This window comes from Ambystoma mexicanum, chromosome 13 (assembly GCF_040938575.1).
Source record: "Ambystoma mexicanum isolate Mex_15411 chromosome 13, UKY_AmexF1_1, whole genome shotgun sequence".
NCBI lineage: Eukaryota > Metazoa > Chordata > Amphibia > Caudata > Ambystomatidae > Ambystoma > Ambystoma mexicanum.
In genome coordinates, this window is record NC_090938.1 from 425,793,811 (window position 1) to 425,816,711 (window position 22,901).

A 22,901-nucleotide genomic window follows, 5' to 3' on the forward strand; every position below is an offset into this window, starting at 1 on the left:
AACCTGGCTGTGCTGGACTCGCAGCTTGGTCTCCCTCTGCTTCTGGTGCAGAAAGGGTCAATTACAGTGTATCCAAAATGCACAGAGTCCAAGACACCCAATTGTGTTTGTTCACCATGAGCAAATCTCACTGGCCCCTCCACCATTCAGTGGCTACCAGTTAACAAAAGATCACAATTTAAATATATGCTATGTTTATTTTATTCTTCTTGTCTTGTAAAGTGCTGAAGAGTACAAAGGGGCGTAGACGGTAGACAAAATAAAGTTGGAACCAAAAATCATATATAACGCATAGATCTTTAGGGCAGGCCTGAACTACAGTCGACTCTTAGGGCCCAGTTCATGGAATCCAGCGCAGAAGTAGAGCAAGGGCCTCACGCCAAGAAGGAGCGTGCACCACACGTGTGCCAGCCGTGGCACAAACCAGCAATTGAGTAGCACACATTCATGGCTTTTCCAAGGCATCAGTAGCCATGGCGCACTGAACATAAAGCAGCGCCAGTAACGCCCCCCACACGCCCCGTGCGCAGGAAAAAGCCAGTGAAATGCCTACTACGGTGCAAGGCCTTCCGCCATCCATGGGACAGCAGACAGCCCCCTCATTGTAATTGCGTGAAAAATCAGAGCGTACGCCGGTCGCACCAGCCAAATCGCGTGGAAAGACCAGCGCGTACCCCGTCCGCACCCCAGCATAATCGCATACCCTGGTCGCACCAGCGAAATCACGTGGAAAGGCCCACGCGTACACGATACATGCACAACTCCCTTGGAAGCAGACACCTCCTCACAGGACAGCCAGACCCCAACAGCCATCAGCTGCGAACACACCACGCAGGCAGCCCACACCACATGGGACCCCCAGCATCACCCGTAACCCTACCCTGCAGGCAGCCACACCACATGACACTCCCCCATCACCTTTGAAGGTAAATATGTATTTATTCATTTAATATTCAAATCACACATAAGTTAATATAGATATGTATATGGGGCAGAAATCACCTAACGGTGACAATACAATTCAGAAATATAAGTCAAGCAATTGAATTCATTTATGATGCTGCAGAATAGAACACAGGAAAAAGAACAGTTTTGTTTTGGGCACAGATAGTGTTTAGGTTAATACTCCCCCTGCAAAGTTTTGTTTGAATACAAACGAGCAATCCTACACCAATGTAGGTAATCAGAATGTATTTAGGAATGAAATACAAGGTCTATAAGTTAAATGCAATCTTCCCTCCCCCAAACAAGAGAGAAAACCTTTTTTGGAAATGGATTCTTTTAAAAATGACAGGTGAAAAATGGCTTTGTGAAATACTGCAAAAGTGTGCAAAAATGCTTAAAAGAATAGAAATTCTAAGGAATCAGCTCTAAACAAGTCCTAACACACATGTGCTTTCATATAAACAACAATACACACTTGAGATCAGGATGGGATGGAAGAAGCACTTTGAAATGGGGAAATGACACGTGTACTTTGGCTAAAATTGCAAATTTGCAGCAAAATTGTACTATGTGATATTGAAGAAAAACATGTCAAATACACTGTTCCGCAATGCGGTTTTTAGTTGGGGATGTAGCTACGTGTCTTAGGTATCAGTGAGAGTTGAAACTGAAGGAGTTACAGGTTTTAGTGAGAGACGTTTTTACAAAATAGGCGCGAAAAAGAAAACAGAAATGCGCTTTTGAAAATGACAGATGGGTTTGATTACACTATATTAGGACTATGAAAAAGAGAATGCCTAACATGGATCTTACAGTCACGTGGCCAGCGTAACCCGTCATTTTGTGGATACTCTACTTCTTCCTGGGATTTACTTTAGTTACTCAAAATCACTAAGGAATTATGGTTTTGTACACAGATGAGAGAAAAGGCAGCGCAAGAAAGATTCTAACAATACTAGGGTTCTGAATTAAAAATGGGATGGGTTGAGACAGGGATAATACAATGCAGATATACTATGGGTCACTGTCCTTCCCATTTATATTTACAGAAGAAGTTATTAAAATGGACCGTCAGCTCTGGTCAATGAATTGGATCAGGTCTACCGGCAGCATGCCACCTGTAGCGTGATTGGATCAGCAAGGCGGTTCTGGTCAATCTTGGACTGCACCTCAGACTGGATTTGGATGGGCCCTTCTGGTCGCTGGACACGGCAGATTACAGGATGCAAGTTTCAGCAGGCAAGCCTTAATGGTAGCAAGCCAAGCTAAATCAGAATTATTCTTTTACGTTTTGGATGTTTGAAATTGGGTCAAGCTAGCAAGAGTTTCAGCAATGCTAGAGTCTGGATTCTGCAAATAAATAATCTGAATCTTTCAAGGATTCTGGAGTCAGCTACAAGATGAAGAGTTCTGGAATAAGGTGCTGCGTGGGCATCTGGATGGGTTCTGGAAGCAGTGTGTTCTGGAAGCAGTCTGTCTATTTATAGTGCATCTCCTATATTTGTCCATTACAAAGTTTATGGCATGGGCAGAACTTCAAAACACACCCCCATGGTTGAAAGTGGCTACATGCCTGTGCTTTGTTTTGGTTGGCAGTCTGAACAGAGCAGGATGTAGGAACTCCCACATGGATTTTTACCAAAACATACTTTTGCATGAATGTAAATTTCTAACATTGTGTACCCTAATAAAATTGGACACATTTTATATCGATTTTCTACATTTACATTCACTTCCCATCTTTGTACGAGCTGTCTTGGTCATTCTACAGATTTTTATCAATTACCCATAATAGTTAGGATTAATAATTTCTAATTTGGTACATCTCTAGGCGCTTATCAGTGGATCATGTGCATACAATCGTAAGTTTGCAACATTAGTTTTGCAACAATCAGAAACCTTTCATAACTTTGGTATCTTAAATGGTACGAATTTCCTCAATGTCTTCAATGTCTTCAGTTTAACGTCTACCAAATTTCAGATGTATCCCTCTTTAGAATGCTCACTTAAATAGTTTTAAACTTTAATCAAAAATAAGGATTTCACATCAAAGCCCTCCTTTGTAACCTCCCCCTTTCAGGCAGCAGCTGTCCAGTCCTTTGAAGTTCACTGAGAAACCTCCTCTACGTCCTGCCCCTCCTTGCAGAGGTCAATGCTCAGCTTGTCCTTTGCTCTTTGGTCAGCCAGAAGACGAATGTCTAATGCGGCCCCATTGTTTTGCTTATTGGCATTATGCGGGATCCATTAGCAGCCATTCGCCTTCCTGTTCTCAAGGAGTGTCAAGCGGAGATGTACATTTTCCCAGGCCAGGCTGTCAGATCAGAATTAAATAGTGGATTGGCCCCAGACTGGGCTCCTTGACATTAAAGTTGTTTAATTTCACATATAAAATATAAGCACAGTTTATTAAGGATATAAACCTTTTAAAAGAATTAGCCCTTCACAAACATGATTTAAATAGTGGATTTTGCAATTTCTTCCAGAAAAAGAAACACCTTTAGATGGGTTTGACAGCTAATTTCCTTAAGCAGCTGCCAGGCAGGGAGGCCTGGATTCCTCTGACTGCCTGGAGAATCCATAATTTCAGCATACTTTCCTTTCCATAATTCTCTGGGAAAATGACTGAATTTTTGAGGGCATTTTCGGATTAGGCCCTTCTATGGCCTTGTTTGATGACAACTTTGCCTGTGTGTGTGGCAGGGTGTGCAGCTAGCTCTTTTGTGGTTTGTGAACCATGTGCAATTTTGCAGATTTGGTGCGCACAGGGGTTATTGACTCAATTTTTGGCAGTTTCCTTTCCCCATTGGCGAAGGGGTGCAGTGTGGCACATTGGCGTGGATAAAAATATTCCACAGCGACATCCGCATGCATTGGCCTTTCTGTCTGGGTTGAAACGACCGCCAACTGCAGACGGGTGAGACCTGGGGCATGCCTGCAGGTGCAAACTGCTGCAGTTGCAGTACCAGGGACAGGATTAGGCACAGGGACTTCCACAGCAGCCTGCACTGCCTCCGGCCCCTTACCCTGGACTGAAGCAGTTACACCTACGTCATCACCTGTGCCGGGCCCTATGGACCCGGTTGATGCGGCGACTCCTCTCCCTCCTCCGCCACCCTGGATGCCTCCCCACGTACTTCTGCAGTGTCTATCCCCTGTGCAGGCTCACCTATGTCTCCCACTACTGAGGAGTCCTCCACTACCTTCGCCCTCTTGGGAGTACCCTCAGAAGCTGCATCCATTAACTCTAATGCGGCACCAGTATCCTCGCTCCCAGAAGACATTACCTGGGAGGATGACTGGGCCCTGCGTCTACGCCTGTTGGAGGCACCCCTGCTGCCATGCTTCACAGCACCTTCTCCGCCCTCTTCTTCCATCGTCGCTGTGGATCGGGAAACATAGAACACAAACAGATTACTGAACATAAGTGTGTTTGGCGCAATGCAAATGTACATCAGTGGCACTGTCAAAGGTCTCAACCATCATCACCATCCACTACACACAGGGAAGTGCTATTCACACACATGCACAATCATGTCTGACATTCACAACAGACATTCACATCCTTGGACAAGGCACTGCCAACTAATCAGAATTGTGCATTAGGCTTGCACACATCATGGGAAATAGACATCTCATTTACACACATCACCTGACAGTCATGAGGCAGGCCATGGAGCTATCACGTCAGAGTGCACTCGGGGTCAAATTGGCAGCACGAGGCAATCACACAATCAAAAGCTCAAGTAACATACATCACGGAGTATTGTCCAGTCACACACTCACTACTCAGACAAATGCACATGTACACCATCCATGTCCATGATGTTGCCCAAAGCACCCATGTGTCACACCTCTGGCATGCCCCAGTCCAGACTCAGGGATGCAAACATGTGCACGTCGTTACATGCTGGCGCACATCTCGAATTTCAACACAGACACCATTGATGTGGCACACGCTTCAATGGACTCACATGCAGCTGTGACATGCACACAGACATCTGTACAGGAGGCATGCCAGACATGAGGCCAAGGTGCACACTCCAATCACACGTCAACATGCACATGCACTATGGTGGACAAGAACACATGGACACTTATCAGTGGATTCCAGATGGAGCACCAACTCCAAGACCTGGGCATGCAGAACTGTGTTGTAGCACTCCAGGACCCGCAGCTCATCGGTGGTCAACCGGCCCCAGCGCCTGCTTCGGTCATCACCAGCCCTGATGAGCTGCCGGGCCTTGTTGAGGTTCTCGGATTTGAAGTCTTCCCAGCGCTTATGGACATGTTGCTAGTCACAGGGTGCCACCCACTCTGCGTGAATGGCACCCACGATGTCCACCCAGATCTTCCTCCGTCCTTCATTGCCGACTTGCGATGGTCCGGGGAAGAGGGCATCATGATGCCTGAGGACTAGCTCCATCAGGAGGCCAACTTCCCTGAGTGAGAACCGGACAGCCCTCTGCCTATATTCCGGGGGGATGCCACTTGCCTCAGATGGTGTTGTGTCAGACATGGCAACCACCGAGGCAGGTGTGGATGGGCAAGGAGATCCTGGGCTGTGGATTGGTGGTATGGCAGTCGGGAGTCTTCAGGATCAGTAGAGGTGGTCACCATGACATGATAACTGGCAATGGCTGATGAGCAGGCACAAAAATGCAGGGCATGTGGGCAGCAGGCACACAGTAGGCAGGCAGCAGCAGATGGCTTGTAGGAGGCAGGTCAGGGCAGTTGTAGGCAGGTAAATTGGCTGGTAGGCAGGAGAGTGGGTCTTACGTGTTACTCACGTAGCGAGCTGGAAACAGAGTGACTCTGCATGTGTGGAAACAGCACGTTAGCGTGCAATTAGAGGAAAGGCCCTAAGCGCATAAGTTATGTGACACGTGCTGAACGTTGGCCGTGTTGACATTCAGTATCGGGTTAAAGGTGTGCGTAGGACAACATTATAATGTACATGTATTTCGTGGCGGACGGACGCGAGGACATCAGATTTGTTTTGGGTCCCATGCGAATTGTTCACTACTGTGACAGTGTGTACCTCTTGTGCATGTGGTTAGAGATGTGGGGGCACCACCATGTCCACTGGTTCGCCCTGCCGTTTTTCAACGTTGTGCAGGACATATGCTGCCACAATGATCCTGACACTACTGGTGGTGCATATAGGAGCACACCACCTGAGTGGTCAAGGCAGCGAAAGTGTGATTTTAGTACTCCGAATGTATGCTCCACTATGCCCTGAGTTGCAATATGTGCTGCGTTGTACCTTACCTGGGGTGGTGTGGTGGTGTTCCGTATTGGCATCATCATGTAGGTGCTGAGTGGGTAGGCACTGTCCCCTTTGGAGGTGAAATGGTTTGTCACTGGTGTGGTTTAGTCTGTGTGAGGCACACAAGAATTTTGAGGGCCATTTGTACTCACCAATGAGCCATGTGTTGCCATGCCTCCCAGCTTCCAGGGTCCGGTGTGGAGGTGACATTCTGTATATGAAGCTATCATGGGTGGACCCTGGATAGTTAGCTTATACAAAGGTAATGATTCCCTTGGCATCACATACAACTTGCACGTTAATGGAATGCCAGTGCTTGCGATTCCAATAGATGTGCTCAGTGGCCCTAGGTGGACGTAGGGCCCCATTTGTGCAATCAATGGCACCAAGCACTTTAGGTAAGTGTGCCACCGCGATAACGTCGTGGACCACGGCCTGCCTTTCTGCGGGTGTTCTGGGCATGTATATGTGCCTGCGGACTGAGGGTCGTGCAATCATGATTGCCAACACCTGGTGTAGGCAGCGTGACTGCGTGGCCTGTGAAACACCCCCCCCACTAATGCAGTTGTCCACTGAAATGACCCAGTGGCCAAAAAAATTCAGTACATTGAGCACCTTTTCCAAGGGGCTCAGTGCTTGGGAGCACATGGTCGGCGATGTGAGGTCATCTTCCCATCCCCTGACCAGGTCTACGATTATATGAGGTGGGAACCTATACCTGCCATAGACCTGGTCATCAGGTATCCCCAAAAAGCTGGTTCTGGGTAAAAAAATCTGTGTCCTGGCTATCCTCCTCCTCCTGTCGTATCCCACGATCACTGCTGCGATAAATGGCACATTCATCGTAGCTGTATACACGCGTTTGAGTTTTGCGTGTCTATTTATGCATTCTACTTGTGCGCGGTGACGCTTACACCATCTTTTGCTTGGCGAACGTGTTTCCGGATTAGCGTGTCTTCTGCAGCACACCGGTGAGCCCTGTTTGATTCCATGAATACATGTTATTAGCACGCATATGGGCGTTGCAAGTATCTTACTGTGGTACTTTCCATGTAACGCCCACATTTACGCTTGTTGTTCCCCATTCGACGTGTTCCACCCCCTTTTTAGGTGACTGCGCAAGACGGTACGCCCCTTGGCTGGGAGTCTCGCGCAAGGTGTTCCTAGTGTTGCAGTGACGTGTTGGACCCGCGCGGATTCCTCGCAAGTCTCCGTAAGCCCCATACATTGTGTTCCATGAATCGGCAATTAGGACGCTTGCGCACATTTTCGCGCACAATTCCCCCTTTTTACAAGCAGATAATTCTCTGAATTGGGCAGTTAGTTTCTCAACTCAGCTAGCGATGGGCCCAAGTAAGAAGGCGAGTAATTAATAACCACAGGCTCCGTGAAACAGATGGGTCCTTAAACCTTGTCTGAACTTCAGTGAAATCAACCTTCAACCTCCATACATTCCTTGATGTCTGTAGCCCAGACTGCCAAAGTGCTAAGCTCTCACCCACAACCCCTTGAACTGTACAATCAACGGATCTGAAACTGACTCTGAACCTGATCTGAAACTGACTCTGAAAAATAAAAGGGTGACCAAAAGCGGAAGGGCCTTTTTTAGTTTCTTGCATACATGCTTCAGAGTTTTCTCTCTGCCTGAATTTCACTCTATACACTCAGTCGCAGTGCAAGCTTAGCTCATAACACACTTGAAACAGGTAAAGAATGGACTGAAACAGGTCAGTAAAAAACATACACAACAGGTACCTTGACAGCAGAAGTGTAACCTCGCAAAGGTAGAAGCAGTGAAAAACCTCCATTTCCAATACAGAAGAACTCAATTTGCAGAAAATGCACCCCCTTCCTTCATAGCCCCACAACCCCTCCTCCCCACACAACCGATGTAGCATAGGATTGGAAGCAGCAGAGCTAGTTACTGTCAGAAACATAACAGGCACAGCAAGACCAGCACTGCATGCGTCACTCACACGGATACACAAAAATGTGTAGCTCACACAATATCGCAGTGCTAGTTCCTTCCCATGCCTACAGTTGGACAGAGGAGGAAGGCAGAGCAGATTGCCCTAGGGGATCCTAACCGAGTAAGAGCAAGGGACTGTCCCAACCCCACTACTGAACACCAAGCGGGGCTAGAGCAGGTCAAGTTAGAAACCCCCAGGGAGTCAGAGAGCCAACGTCTCAGAGAAATCAATGCAGCCACAGCCTAAGCACAAGACCGTAGTGGTTACCGAGCCCTGGAACTGACTGGAGTTACAGAAGCCTGTGCAAGGGCTGGGGAAACGCAAGGGAGACGATATAGAGGGAGGGACGGTGCTAGCGCCAACTTCAAAAGTACCTTAATCATGGAAAGTTTAGTGATTCCATCCAGGACTACATCTGCATAATTCCAGGCAAACACCCTGGAAGCATCTTAAAGTGTGCCCGAGTGGGTTTCTTTGGTGACGCCAAAGTAGTAACGCCTTTGCCAGCCCACCTGCCCTCCTCCAGCCGTTGGGGTGACAGCAACCCGATCCCCTGGGAACAGTTGCATGGTGCAGACATTTTGCAAGTGGCCAGAGGCTGTAACAAACACTCCGAAGAGGTGAACACATCTGTATGAGTAAAGCGATCTCACCCAAGAAGCAACCAAATACCGAAATTCAAAGGCACTATTAGTAAAGAGAGAACCAAACTGAAGCACGCATTTCAATAACATGTCACAATAAAGCAACTCTGTTGTCATAATTATTATAATGTACCAAAAAAACAAAAGCGAAGTTGTGCTTGTCAAAGATTTCTGAACTTTAGCTATTTCATCCCTGTTCTGATTATTTTATTTTTTTAAGTTTTCCGGGTGTCCTGCCGCTATCTGATGTTTAAAAACACCACTGAAGACGATCATACTGTGATTTTTGTTTTGCACTATATAGACAGAATGGTGTTTAAAAGAGATGTACGCCCTGCCAATGGTGAAAACGGCTCGCTTTTATAGGGTCAGTTGTAAATGTTTATCAGAGGGTGGAAACCTATTGGGTCCTGCAATCTGAGGGACAGTATGTGTGGGCAAACTAGGCCTATCTCCTTACCTAAAAAACTCTATAGGCCGATACACACACATATCCCCCGGAGTTGCGTTGTTTGTAAAAAAAAAATGTTATGGGGTACTTTAAAATAGGAGGCAAACACAAATGGGGTTGGAGGAAAATGTTAAAATGATTCCTCATGTTTCTCCATCAATGAAACCAAACAAGTGATGGGTGGATGGTTTTTAATCTGAACCACTGGCATTGCTCTGGGCAACCTTCCACACCACCGTTTTTTGGCTCATCTGCGTGATTGCAGAAGGGGTCCAGCCATATGCAAATCAGTCAGCTACTGCCACCATTGCGAACAGCCCTGCCCAAAATGCTAGGCCAGGTCCCCTCCGCACGGAAACACAAGCCACCGCCAGACATGTATCGGCCATGAATGCCACTCTAACGGTCCCTTTGGCACCCAACTCTAAAGATTGCCTTCCCCAGGTGTTCCCATTGGCTGCCTCCCAGTGTTATCTTTGCCGCTAGTGTTCTTTGCACCACATTTCTAAAGGCATCTTGGTGACAACTGCACCCCTTTGATCCTTTTCTTTAGTGTTTCTTCCCCCATAGCACTTCACTTTTCCCCAAGACACATGTACTTGCACAACATCAAAACCATTGTTCTTGACAGTGCTTGTTGTATGCTGTCTGAACCATTTCTAATGTTGCACTTTTTTTTTGCATCTCTTGCAAAATTAAGAATTAAGAGGGTGTTATTTTCGAAACTGCTTGAAAGGGTGTAGCACCATACCTGACAATCCAGGATACATGTACGATCTTGCATTATAATTTATGGGTCCTGGACCATGTATTTAGTGTTTCCATGTCGATGCAGGTTTAAAAATATGAGAAAATGTTGCTGCCAGGAGTGATCCTACTGATAAGCACGCTACCAGTTTAGACACAATCTTTTGGCCAGCGTGCGTGCTTATTACCCACTCATGTTTACGTAACTATGGCACCTTCATATAACACCCGTTTTGACAATAATGTATTTCAGATAAACCAGCCAACACACGCTTTTTTTTGTTGGCATGGCATGACACAGATTGCAGCACCAAAACAAGAGTTAGCTTGCAGGCACTCCATTTGTCAACATGCATTGAGACTGCTTTCACTCAGAGGCACGTATTCACGTTTGGGTCAGAGCTCTGTGTTCTGTTTATGCACAGGCCTAGTTGCACGGCCAACCCGACAATTGTGTACTTCCTGCTCCATTCTGGGATTAGCTCACACACAATGTAGCTCCAACGTAGTTTCGGGCACCTCGGAGGCGTCTCCTGTCTCTGCCTTGCACTTAGCATGGAGGGTGGGTTAGCCATGAGAGCTGGGTGGCTCCACCGCTTGAGTAATCAGGGCACATGGCCAGTGCAGAGAGGTTCACCTGGCTTGCCCCACCACACCCCAGTGACATAGCACCGGCCCTTGAAGGGGTCCTTGTAATGTGAACGGTTGTGCGTGTTTTGGCCGTGGTCACTTTACCCGTTTGCGCTTTAACCGTGCAGTTTACACAAGGGTCGATTTCCCAGATTTATTTTTTTTAAATGTGGGTTCCCTCAGCCCATATCATAGCACACTAATATAAACAAGGAACAATCGATTTCTCCAATGTGATACTGCACCATGGGTCAGGCTTTATCCGGTGGCTGTTATCCCTCTCCAAGCCCGGTGTAGCATAGTGGGAACACATGCTATTGGTACACAATCATCACAGGGTTCAGAAGTGCCCAGAATTTGTGAGGAACTCAACCAAACAGTCCACATGAGCCCACTCGTGCCAACATCTTTTCCGCTCACAAACAAGGGAAACTGCGCCTCCTTCCCTTCATGCATACTGTGGAGGGTCAGAATGACGACGTGGACACAATGATGACATTTCCCAAAAATATTTATTAAAGAATAAAAAGGTCTCTTTACCTGTCGCTATTCAGGACTCCCCTACCTATGTAAATAACTAAGGTGCTCGTCAGTCATCAGGAAATGTCCAAATGAATATGTTCACTGTCCAAAACTAATACTAACTGACCATACCGCTTTGTTAACAAACTAAGGTCAGGAGAATGGCTCCATTCTCCTGATTGTTGCTTCTTGTGTTCGTCTTCTTTTGCTTTCTTGTTAATATACAATTTTCAGATAGTCTCTGGACACCTCTTTATCAATTCTTCAAACTCTTACAAGGCTTTTGGTGTTTCCCCTGCTCTTTCTGCATCACTTTCCATACTTCCCTTCTTGATCTTTATTGTGTCCTTTGACCGAGGTAAAGAGGCCTAGGCTAGTGTTTATTTATTTTGTTTCCTTAGTGTGCATTTGTAAGGTGCTTATAGAGCAAGTCAATTGTGTTTCAAAGCGCCCCCAGGGCAAGGGGAGCGAACATGGGCATGAAAGGCAATTATAATAACAATGAAGAAGGAAAGAGGTAGACCTACTAGGCCTTATGAGCATGCAGGACATGCAAGTGCAGAGAGAGGGGAAGTGGGGGGTGCTTAGTGGTGCCACAATTGGAAGTGCTAGGGAATATGTTGCATGCAACTGTCAAGTGCCAGGCAGCGATCACTTGGTAATAGTGGTCGATGTACAAAAAGCAATAAGTACAGGCATGTGAGATAGCACAGGCTAGCGGGGACCCTACGGCAAGTGTTGCGAGTAGGCTTAAGCTGAAGTCGTTGTGAAGTACTACTTCCTATGTGTACTTTGCTTCCAGTGTAATTATAGTTCATACTTTTCTGCTTTCGTGTCTCTTGTGTCTCTTTCATCCTATAGACTTCCCTTGTCTTTGTTTCATAGTATCACTCTGAAATCATCCGCTCTGTGCTTCTTGAATGATGGGGTACATTCTGCTCTTCTTAGGGTAGTGTTTCCCAACTGTTACTGATCTCTCTCTCGCTCTCAGTGTAAGTTGCGGTATGGATTTTGCTTTCAATAATACAGTTAATCTTTTTTGTTTTAATGTTTTGTCATTTATTCTGGGATGAGTCTCATGGATTATATAACGAGTCCTTGGCAGCCCCCCCAGTCCTCCCATTCTCCCCGTTACATCCAATATTGCAGGGAACATCTGAGAGGTCGGTGGTTGCCTGGGACCTTCTATTACCTTCTGTTTGCCTCTCGGTTCGCTCTTACTAGGGACCATTAGCAGACTCTTCAGCGTTGTAGTATTGTCATCATTATGTGGGCCACCTGCCCACCAAGACTTTCTCGTGGTCACGCCACCACCAGGTATTGGTTTCCTGTTTCCTTGGCTTCTTAGGATGTGTACCTGCTGGCTCTCTAGCATTTACTTCTCACGTTCAGAGCAGTTCTCAACTTTGCAGGCCCTGTGGATCTCTCTAGCTTCTCCACCTTCAGGTTTTACACTGCCAGGGGGCCACCCCTGCCTGCGTACGTGTGCCTCTCACTCGCCTTTATTCGGCATGTACTCTTTCATCAACCTCTGCATCACAGTTAATTGGAGGTTTTCCTTTAAAGTGGTAGATTCTCGCTCTTGCTTATCATGGTACAAGTTTGCTTTCTCTTTAGAAAAGTCTTGGAATTTAGTATGGTTTTGCACATAGGACAGTGCCATTCATGCCATCCCGGGGTATGACAGGGGTAGTTCCTCAGCGGAATGGGAGTCTTTGTCCGGTAAGGGGAGTCTCTCCCAGAGAGGTCCCACTTGCCCAATCCCCTAGCGAGGGTCTTCAAAGTTGGTTCCCCTTCCTAGCCTCAAAGGGGGAGGCTCCCCCGTGGGGAGAAAGGAGGAATTCTCTCGATTCGTCTCAAAATCTGATAGTACCTTGAACGCTGCCACTGAAAAGTGTCTGGACAGCAGATGAGGCCTGAAAACTGCACTAGGGCCACATCCAAATTCCGACCTCTGCCGAAGACTTGGAGGCCCTGCACCGACAGACCCTCCCTATCTAATATCAAAGGTTGCTTGCCATAAAGGCACAGAATGCTCAATTAGACGGATCACTAGAGGAACCAATTGAAGAACACCTAGTTTGATTTGGGGATAGGACATGTTATGCACTTAGATGGATTGCCTTATCTAATTATCAAAGGGACTAACCTAAGCACTCAAAATGCTCGATTCACAGGTTCAATGGCGGTAGAGAGGAAGAGTGCCAGTTTAACTTGGAGTATAGGACATGGTATGCATGTAGATGTTTTTGGGGTAGGAATGGTGATGCACTAATATGATCATGGGGGGCATAAAATCCACGCATTTAGATGGTTGCTTCTTTTGGGAATGGAATAAAATATCATAGGTCATAGGTGAGACCCATACAATACTGGCAAAGGCCATGTCGTAGGGTAGGAGCAAGATATGTGGGTGGCCTGGAACTGCATCTAACTTACACATGTGGTACCACTCAAAGCATTACGCCTACAAGGTTTCAGCCCACCCATGATGCTCCAGTTTACTTGCTAGCTACCCCTTTGCACATATAACTGCTCAGGCTAGCCGCTTAAACACACAGTGGTTACACGCAAGTATCCACTGCCATCGTGCTTGCTAGTTTACCTGGTTAACCTTAGTACATGGAAGAGGCATAGTAGCTATGCATAATTAATTTGTCTATTGCACTCAAAGAATCCCTAGAATCATCAAACCAGCCCGGTCCTTCCCAATGGCAGCATTCCAACCCTCACTAGAAGATGCACCGGACGACCAGCCTATCACCTCGGGAGACTTAGTGGTAACGGGACCACAGTGGCAGAAACAAAATCATACAAAGCGACATTGTAGATAAACTCTGTCTGAGTTTAAGGTATGTATAAGTGTACCACGTCTGTGGACACCTGCCACAGTCACAGCTCTCCATCCCTGCACTCAAGAATGCAGCTACGTCTATGTCAAATTCGGTCTAGCTGGTCACTTAACTTATCACAGTGAAACCCCATCAGTGCCTCAACATCGCTGCCATTAGTATATAGGGACAAGCAACAGCAAATTCAATCTAGCTGGGCACACATTGAGTCTACTGCACTAGTGCTCGCTCTTGACCACTAACAGCACCCACCAACATACTTGATCTCTTGGGTTCTTACTGGAGCCTACCTAGCCCTCCTAAATTCTAAATTCAGCAGATTGCACACACACATCTTAAAGTCTACTCTTTGAGCGTTTTCCCATACCTGGACCTGGACCCCAAGGTCGTCCACCACAAAGTACACTGAGGCCATACAAATGGGACAATTGGTGCTATATAAATGATGACTACAATAGCCTGGCAGCATGAAAACCGCACTCATTCATTCTCACATGTAGGAGTTTACACACCTTGGCATAGTTGCACATATGAGGTCCGCGGATAGGGGAAAAGGCTATATATAAGGGCTTGGTGTTGTTAGAAGGGAGTGGCCAGATGGAGGAAGTGGAGGCGCTATGCATGAGCATGATGGAGGAAGGAAAGGATGGAGGAAGCTGAATGGAAAACAGGAGGAGACTGGCTGGAGGGAATCAGCCAGAGAAAGGGAAAGAGGGGCCACAGGAATGGGAGATGAGACATTTAGAAAGACGTGGACAGGGAAGGGGCAGAGACATTTTTAGTTGTAACATCAGAACCATTTGTTCAATTTAAAAAACAAAGACTGATTTAGATTCAGTGGAAACGCACCTATACCATCCTTGTAAGGTAGATACATTACAATGTATGATTTATGAATGAATTCATATGTTTGTATAACTGTTATGCATGTACTAACAAATACAGGGTGTCTCTGAATTCAGAATATTCTTACGAATCGGAAAATATAATTCTTATTAATATCACATGTTCATACATATATGAAGGAAACCGATCAGAGGATCTCTCCAATCCAAAAACACCATCCCAAATGATGCTGAATGGGTAGGGTTTGCTGGGTATTTCAAGTCAAACACATAGGAAGCAGAGTACATTTTGGGAAAGCTGAAAAGCAAGTTAGTCTGCTTGATAGGACAAAAGCTGATTGAGATTCCAAATGGAAGTAGATGATGGAAGGCATGAAGGCCTGTTGATGTCACTACCTGTCCTGGGCCTTTGAAAAACAAACATCCCAGCATAAAAATATCCCAAGAATAAATTCAACCCAAGTTAGCAATTAAAAGTATTTTGGGGGAGCCCAGTTTACGGGTTTGTCCCATTCCTTTACCCATTCTGCTACTCAGCAAGATCCAAAAGGGTACCTTAACAATAATTTGGGGAAATAGAATACTGTCATGATCACTGCTTCCAAGGAGCCAGGACCAGCCCAACGTCCTTGGAAGCAGGCCCCTAACCCTAATCCTAGGCACCAGCCGGTCCCCACGGGAACCTTTTGGACCTTGTCCTGGCGCCGGTGGCACCAGGCTCATCAGAATCATCGGTCCCGGCACTGCAAGCGCCGGGCTCATAATATTTGTGCAGATGCTTGGGTGGACTTACCTGCAGCAGACCATGCTGCTAACTTACCAGCCTATTAGAAGTCCTCTGTGAACAGGAACTACTTTCTTACCTGGGTGGGGCAAGCTCCACTCCCTGGATTCAGCACTGGAAAGCTTCTGGAACTGGAACTCTTTTCTTACCCAGGCGGGGCCGTGGAGGAAGACGTCTCATCACTCCAAGGCTATTTAAACCACACCCGATAGACGAAACGTGCTTCGCGTTATTCTGCATCTGCAGCAGAACGCTCACCGAGTCTGTTCCAGCCTTTCTTCTTACGATCCTGAATCTGCAAGAATCATACTCACCATTCCTGCATCCTGAATCTGCAAGAAGCATACTCACCATTCCCGCATCCAGTCGAGAGCAGCACCTGCAGAGACAAGAAACAGCAGGTTAGCAAGGCAGCTTTAACTCGCAGTGCTACTCACCTGATCCATCGGCTGCGGTCATTTTCGGCACTCTGCACCTCCGCCTGCAAAGATAAAAACATTGTCAATACTCACCGGCACTCTGTGAATTCTGGATTTCTTCACACTGCATCGCCGCCTGCGGGGATAAAAGCATTGTATCTTTTTTTTTAATTTTTTTATTTTTTTATTATTTATTTGTTTTGGTAGCAAAAATTAATTTACACCTTTACAAATTGTACAAAACACGTATAAAACATATAAACTCTCATAAAACAAGCATAATAAAACTAAGGATTGCAAACCAAACAATGCTAAAATCATTAGAACGTTAAAACATTTCCTAATGCATCAACATGAATTCCCGAAATCACTGAGTCACAAAATCACAGGGTCACATAATCATAACATCACCAAAATCACAGAAATCACAGAAATCACAGAAATCACAGAAATCACAGTGGAGGACTACGATACCAGGTATCAAACCTAACCTAACCTAACCTCACCCACCTAGCGTAATAGTGATAGTGGGGCATCGCAAGCCTCCACCAATTTAGATCTTGCCACAACCAGTTGGCAGATGGCAATAGTCATCTATCAACAACATCTCAGAGATTTGCAGATTTACCCTTTCCAAAAGGTCCGATTAAGTAACAACAATTGTTCTTCTATTATTGTAACCAATCTAACGGTTGCTAGTATGATGGAGTTAGAATTTCCCTGCATACATCTTAGCCATACCAGATGACGTTCAAACAGAGAGAACGAAGTGAGATATGCGGCCAAGCAACGTTGTCTATGCATAAGAAAGAAATTACAATGCATGAAAAGATGTGCCAGGGTTTCAGGCTCAGATGTATTTAGGCAGAATCTGCATCCCTCCCATTTTGCCAAGGCCCTATAGCCATTCCAATTTCTAATGCGAGAACCCGTCTGGATAAGATCCATGCGGAAGCGCATGTAGTACCTTCTTGCTCCTTTGTCTGGGAAAGACAGGATATATGGCAGCCGAGGTGCAACTGCATGTCTAAAAGTGGCATATACAATAAAGGAAGAGTAGCTTCCAATCCGGTCACAATTGTGAGCCCAAGAATTTTTGAAAAAGCGCCTTTTAACTTTGGCAGGGGTATTTACCAGATCATCCTGCGTCATATTCAAGGAAGTTAAAATCGCTTGTATTTTGTCTTTCACAATGGTGAGTGAGATTGGACACGATCCGGCTAACATTTCCTGAAAATCCTCATAAAGTGAGTTTGGGGGAGGGGAAATCATTTTGGAAAATGCAGATACCGTCCGCCAAATAAATCTGTCTTCTAATGGATATAGACCCAATTCATGAATAATTATGGCGTTGGGTAGGTATCCAGGTAGCCCCAATATGTTCTTCCAAAGTCTGCCCTGTAAGATGTTTAAGAGGGGCCCCAAGTTCAAAAGGCAGATATCTACTGCATAAAGAAGGATGGGCTCTATCTTCATAGTATAGAATTGTATCAGAGGCAAAAGAGAGTAACGACAATATTTGATGAAAATAATTCTCATTTGAGCCAGAAGGGGGTTAAACTTTGCAATCAACACTGAGCGCCACTTGTTAACTGACATCCCATTCGATAGGTAGTAGCCCAAGTACTTAATCTCCTCTTTTCTCAAAATCAACTGAGCATTTATTGTAAAATTGAATCTTGGAAGCTTTTTTTTAGCAGTAAAAACCAATATATGTGATTTGAGTGAATTAATAGTCATGTTATTGAGCTTACAATATTCTCCAAACAGATTTAATTTATTTTGGAGTCCAAACGGCACTCTATCAAATAATATAATGTCGTCGGCAAATGCTAGCCAATGAAGCCGCATAGAACCCAATCTAACCGGGAAGGAGTTAGAACCTTGCCAGATCTTATCGATGTCGGCAAGGTAAAGATTGAACAGGACCGCTGCCAAGTTGCAGCCCTGTTTGACGCCTATATACGTGGGTATATTGTCAGTCAATAGCCCTTCCGCATTAATGCGGACTCGGTATGATGTCTGCTGGTGTAGTGCTGCAATTAATGCAACTAGTGGAGATGGTATGCCGTAAGCCAGCATCTTTTGCCAGAGCCGGGTACGAAGTACATTATCAAATGCAGCCGACAGGTCCAAGGCTGCCGTATATATGGTTCCATTGGCTTTGGTATGTGTATTCCGAAGAAGATGGGCTAAGATCGTAGCGTTTAATTGGGTGCCCATTGCTCTGCGGAAACCGACCTGTGCTTTGGAGAGAATTTTTAGCTCAAGTATACAGCCTTCCAATTCTGAGAGAAGCAAACGTGCAAAAATTTTTGCAGCAGTGTCTATAAGGGCAATAGGCCTAAAGTTTATTGGGTTGTTTAACACACCCTTTTTATGTATTGGAATGATTATGGCGGTCAACCATGATTCCGGAATCTTGCCAGTTATATAGATCAGCTGGTAGCAGGGAAGAAGGAAACTAGCCCAAAAATGAGGGTCGTCTTTTAGAACGCAAGGAGGAAGCCCATCAGGGCCGGCTGCTTTGGAGAACTTCAATAGGGAAATAGCCCATATGATATCTTTTAAGGCCCAAGGACAGACTCGCGGCATAGGCAAACACAAGTCTGTACTCTCAATTGTGGCGTAGATAGTAGGCAACGCAAATTTTTGCGAGAAATACTTCTCCCATTCAGAGCCCGAAATGATCGCCACAGATCGAGTATCCACCTTACCTGAAGGGTTTCTTAAGATTGCCCATATCTCTCGAGTTTTTTTTTTTGCAGAGCAAACTGATCATATCTTGATTCGCGAGAGTGAAGGCAGCCTGAAAAAGAGACTTGGTCTGATGCTTAAAGCACCCAATAATATAGTTTTTTTCACGATGGTAGGTGAAAGGACTAAGGGCCCTTTTTCTTAGAGTAGCTAGTTCCCGATTTTTTTGCTTTTTTAATATTGCTATCTGGATCAAGTTTGGATTGGCATCCAAAGGGCGGTCTTTAACCGAGGCGTCCTTCACCAAGGATAGTAGGTGATGCTGAATCATATTGATGTTCCTTTCGTTGATTTTTTTAATATTCCCCAACGACATAAGGTCGTCATGGGTTGGTATGAGATCTCTATTCACCAGGAACACCAATTTCCTACACACGGACGGCTTCCAATTGACAGAGATGGTGTTTCTGTCGGGAACCGCCAAAGAAACAGGGGGTGAAGGGCTGAAGACCTCACACCCCATATGGAGTGTTGAGCACAGCATATGGTGGTCGCTCAGACCCAAGTCTAGAATTGTGACTGGTTCAAGCAGCCCGGAACACACTTTGGATGCAAGGACGTAGTCGATAAGGGATGAGAACTTGCCCCGTGACCATGAGATGTGTCGGGAGTTAGGTGCAAATTGAGTTGGGTAGATACCCCATTTTTCGAAAAAACTTAGCAAAAGGTACCCTCTATGAACAGCTTGGTGGGCATAAAGAGAAAAAGAAAGAGAAGATCGTAGTGAGTGAAAGAACTGGAGGTATGAGTTTAAGTCACCTCCAATCACAATTTCATGGTGGGGACACGAGATTGAAGCGTGCCCCAACATCCTATCGAGATCATCCACGAGCAGGGGAAAGGAAACAGACTTGGGATTCCAATACAGCGACATTAGAAGCAAAGGGACGGCCGCGGCGGGTTCAAACGACAACTCCACTAAAACGCAAGATTTTGAAGTATCAAGAATAGAAGCCACTGCTTTGAGACCATTTTTAATAAGGACAGCAGTGCCGCCCGAAGGACGGCCTGTAAGAATGCGACTAGCTGGCACCGAAAAACTGGAGTACCCATCGAGAGTAAGCTCAGATAGGCTCATCGTTTCCTGCAAAAATAAGATGTCGGGTTTCTGATCATGGGCAACCCGCTTGTGCCATGCAACCAAATTGCCCAGGCCACAACAATTCCAGGATGCAATAGTCAGGATGGCCAGTTATGAGCCTGGAGTGGGCCCTTTGATAGCTGCAGCTGTTTTTATCAGGGGTTCCAGCCAAGCTAGCCCGCTCAATGCTTGGGTTAGCGATGCTAGTTGGAGTGCTAGTTGCGTAACCTGAGAGTCAGATGAATCAGTACCCAGCCCCACTGGACAAACTGGCAAAATGGGAGCTACCCAATCAAGGTAGGCCCATGCACTATCCATGTCCGGAAATAGGCATGGAGTGAGAACGATGGAATGGAAGTCCTCAGCAAAGTCCAACAGCATTTTAGTAATAATCTGTGATTGGACTCTGCATAGGGCTCTATGATTGTTGTGGGTTGCCAATTTGACCCAGTCTAGATCTTTAGATGAAAGGTTCCTAAGGGCTGGAATTTGGAAGAAGGAGGTCATCAAAAATGACCTGTTTATGCGAGCAGGGTCGTTTGTCTCTGGGTTGCTCGCCCACCCAAGAATTAATTTCATGTCCTTTGGTGTGTGCGAGAAGGACAAGGCGTCAGGAATAGATTTCCCTACTGCTATGGGCGGGAGAAGCATTGCCTCCACATTGGGAGGCCATCCTAGAGATGCCGAGACCCCAGGTACTTCTGAAGGGGGAGGAGGACCACCAAGATCCCCTCTTTCAGCACCAAGGGGGGCTAGGGGAATGGTAACTACATCCGTCCCAACCAAGACGGGATCCAGTTGGAGAGGAGCACTACTTGGAGTCAGAACAGGTGTAACTATAGCCTCGGCTGGCGTCGTCATGCTCGCCTTTCTAGGTTTGGTGATAGGAAAATAGGAATGTAACTGTGATTGGAGCTTAACCATAGAAGTTCCTTGAGGGCCACTGGGGGCGATCTGTGTGTTCCCAGATTTCAAAGCTGCAACCTGAAGATGTTTCCTACTTTCCTCGTCAAGGTCACAAAGGGTTAGGCCAAGATCATCATGGGTGGTCCCCATACCCAAGTTTTCCACAGATTCGGGGATCGTCAAGGCACAGACCGGAGGTGGTGTGTAAATACTAGCTTTCTTTCGGCCAGCCTTGGTAAGGTTTAGACGTTTTTGAGCTCTTAGGAAGGACTTTCTCGCTTTACGCGAGACAAAGTGTCTTCCTTCATGCACCACAGGACCTTCCTCCAAGTCAGAGCCTAAATCCACTGCCAACAACGCAGGAGAAGGCGGAGCCTCAATGATGTCAGTCAGGGCGGAGGGGCTATCCGAGGGGGCAGCAAGACCTTGAGTAACATTGGATCCCTCGCTAGGGGGGTCTGCTGGATCCAAAAGCTGTTGGGTTGCAGCTAGCTTGTGAAAAAGCTGTTCAACCTGTGATATACGTTCGTGCTGGAGTTTGAGAACCTCCACCAAGTCAATAGTCTCCGAGTTAGTATGTACCATCATCAATGGATTGGCCCGTGACACTACCTGAGAGTAAGAAATCTGTGGGACAACCTGGGAACGCATTACCGGCTCAGTCTGGGAGCCCCGAGTGTAAGTCAAGGTAGAAGGTAGGAGCTGGGGTGGTCTATGTGGGACGCTCTCCAACAGTTTTTCAAAGTGAGCCAGATAGAAGGATCTAGAGTGCTCTTCGGCTAGAATAAAACCTTCCAATCTGGCCATCTTATCTTTCATAAGAGAAAATGAAGATTGCATCTCCCTTAACGAACAATGTGTCAGCTCGTGGCCCTTATCCAGTAAATTGAGAATGCGTGAAATAACTGGAAAGTTAAAGGGTTCATTTAGCTGCGAGTGAGAGCAGTACTCCTCTGGAGTAGAGGCCGATCTAACCTCTCCCTTTGGAGTAGTAGTATCTACCTCTTCATTCACCAGGGAAAAGGGAACCACACCTCCTATAGACGAAGGCCCTGCCGCCGTCTCGTTGCCAGAAGGTGTGTTGTCATATGGAGTGGCAAATCCCCCTTCCCATGCCCTGTGATGGAAAGTCGACGGAGCCGTCCCATGATCACCATTTATTTCCCTCTTATTTTCGGGGGGAATGTGAAAGTGAACTTGTTCACGAAAGGGAAAAGCGGACGACGCGGGAGACGAAGGGCCCAAGGAGAGCCGCACTCTTTTACTTAATTCGCTGACAATCGTAGGTGCCAAGATAGAGGTGTCAGTGAGACAAGGAAGGCCTCGAAGGCCTTGTGTCGAAGAACAGTCTGCCTCAAAACCATGATTAAACACCTCACCCTCGTCACCAGCATAGTCATTAGCGCCCTGGACTGAAAAGGTTGACACAGCCAGAGCCGGAAACGGACCATGCAGGGAAGGGGAGCTGGCCAAAGATGGTGCGGCTGATAGGGCAGTCTCATTGTGTCCCACCTGACTCAATCCCACCCCTCTCTCTATAGTGAGGCTAGACATGGGTAGAATAGGAGCAGTGGCTAGCAAATTCTGAGGAAAAGCGGGGGTTGGCGAGTTAGAAATAGCCTCTGGGGCAAGGTCTTGCAGGGGAGAGCCGATTTTACAGCCACTTCTTAGAATCGGACTCATACTCAGGAGCGATACACACCCCAAAGTCAAGCCGTAAAACCCGCCCCTTTTTAGCCAGGGCGAAGGATAAGGCCAAGTAACAATGTGCCGAGAGCTGTTTTGGCACAAAACCACACTTCGAGGCAAAACGTCTATAGGTTTGCAGAGAGAGTTACCAAAGAGTAGACGTGGCCTCTAAACACATTAAAATAACATATAGAATAATGACAATGGAATTGCACATTTGTTTGAATTGTGGACACGATGTTAGAGGCACCCCACACAGGACACCACACGGAGTACCTCCCCCGTTGATGGGACCCCCCAAATCTGGGGCTGTTAGGCCACAGTACTCAAAAATATAACAGAAGTGTCAGAATAAGTTACATTAAACTATGAGCGAACAATGACAAACCACTC

General features: G+C 46.3%; 1 protein-coding gene across 2 annotated transcripts in view; it reads right to left on the reverse strand.

Annotated features, from left to right (window-relative positions):
- PRR29 (proline rich 29) overlaps positions 1–22,901 on the reverse strand; it is a 566,376-nt gene that overhangs the window by 93,981 nt on the left and 449,494 nt on the right. The gene's annotated exons all lie outside the window — the stretch shown is intronic.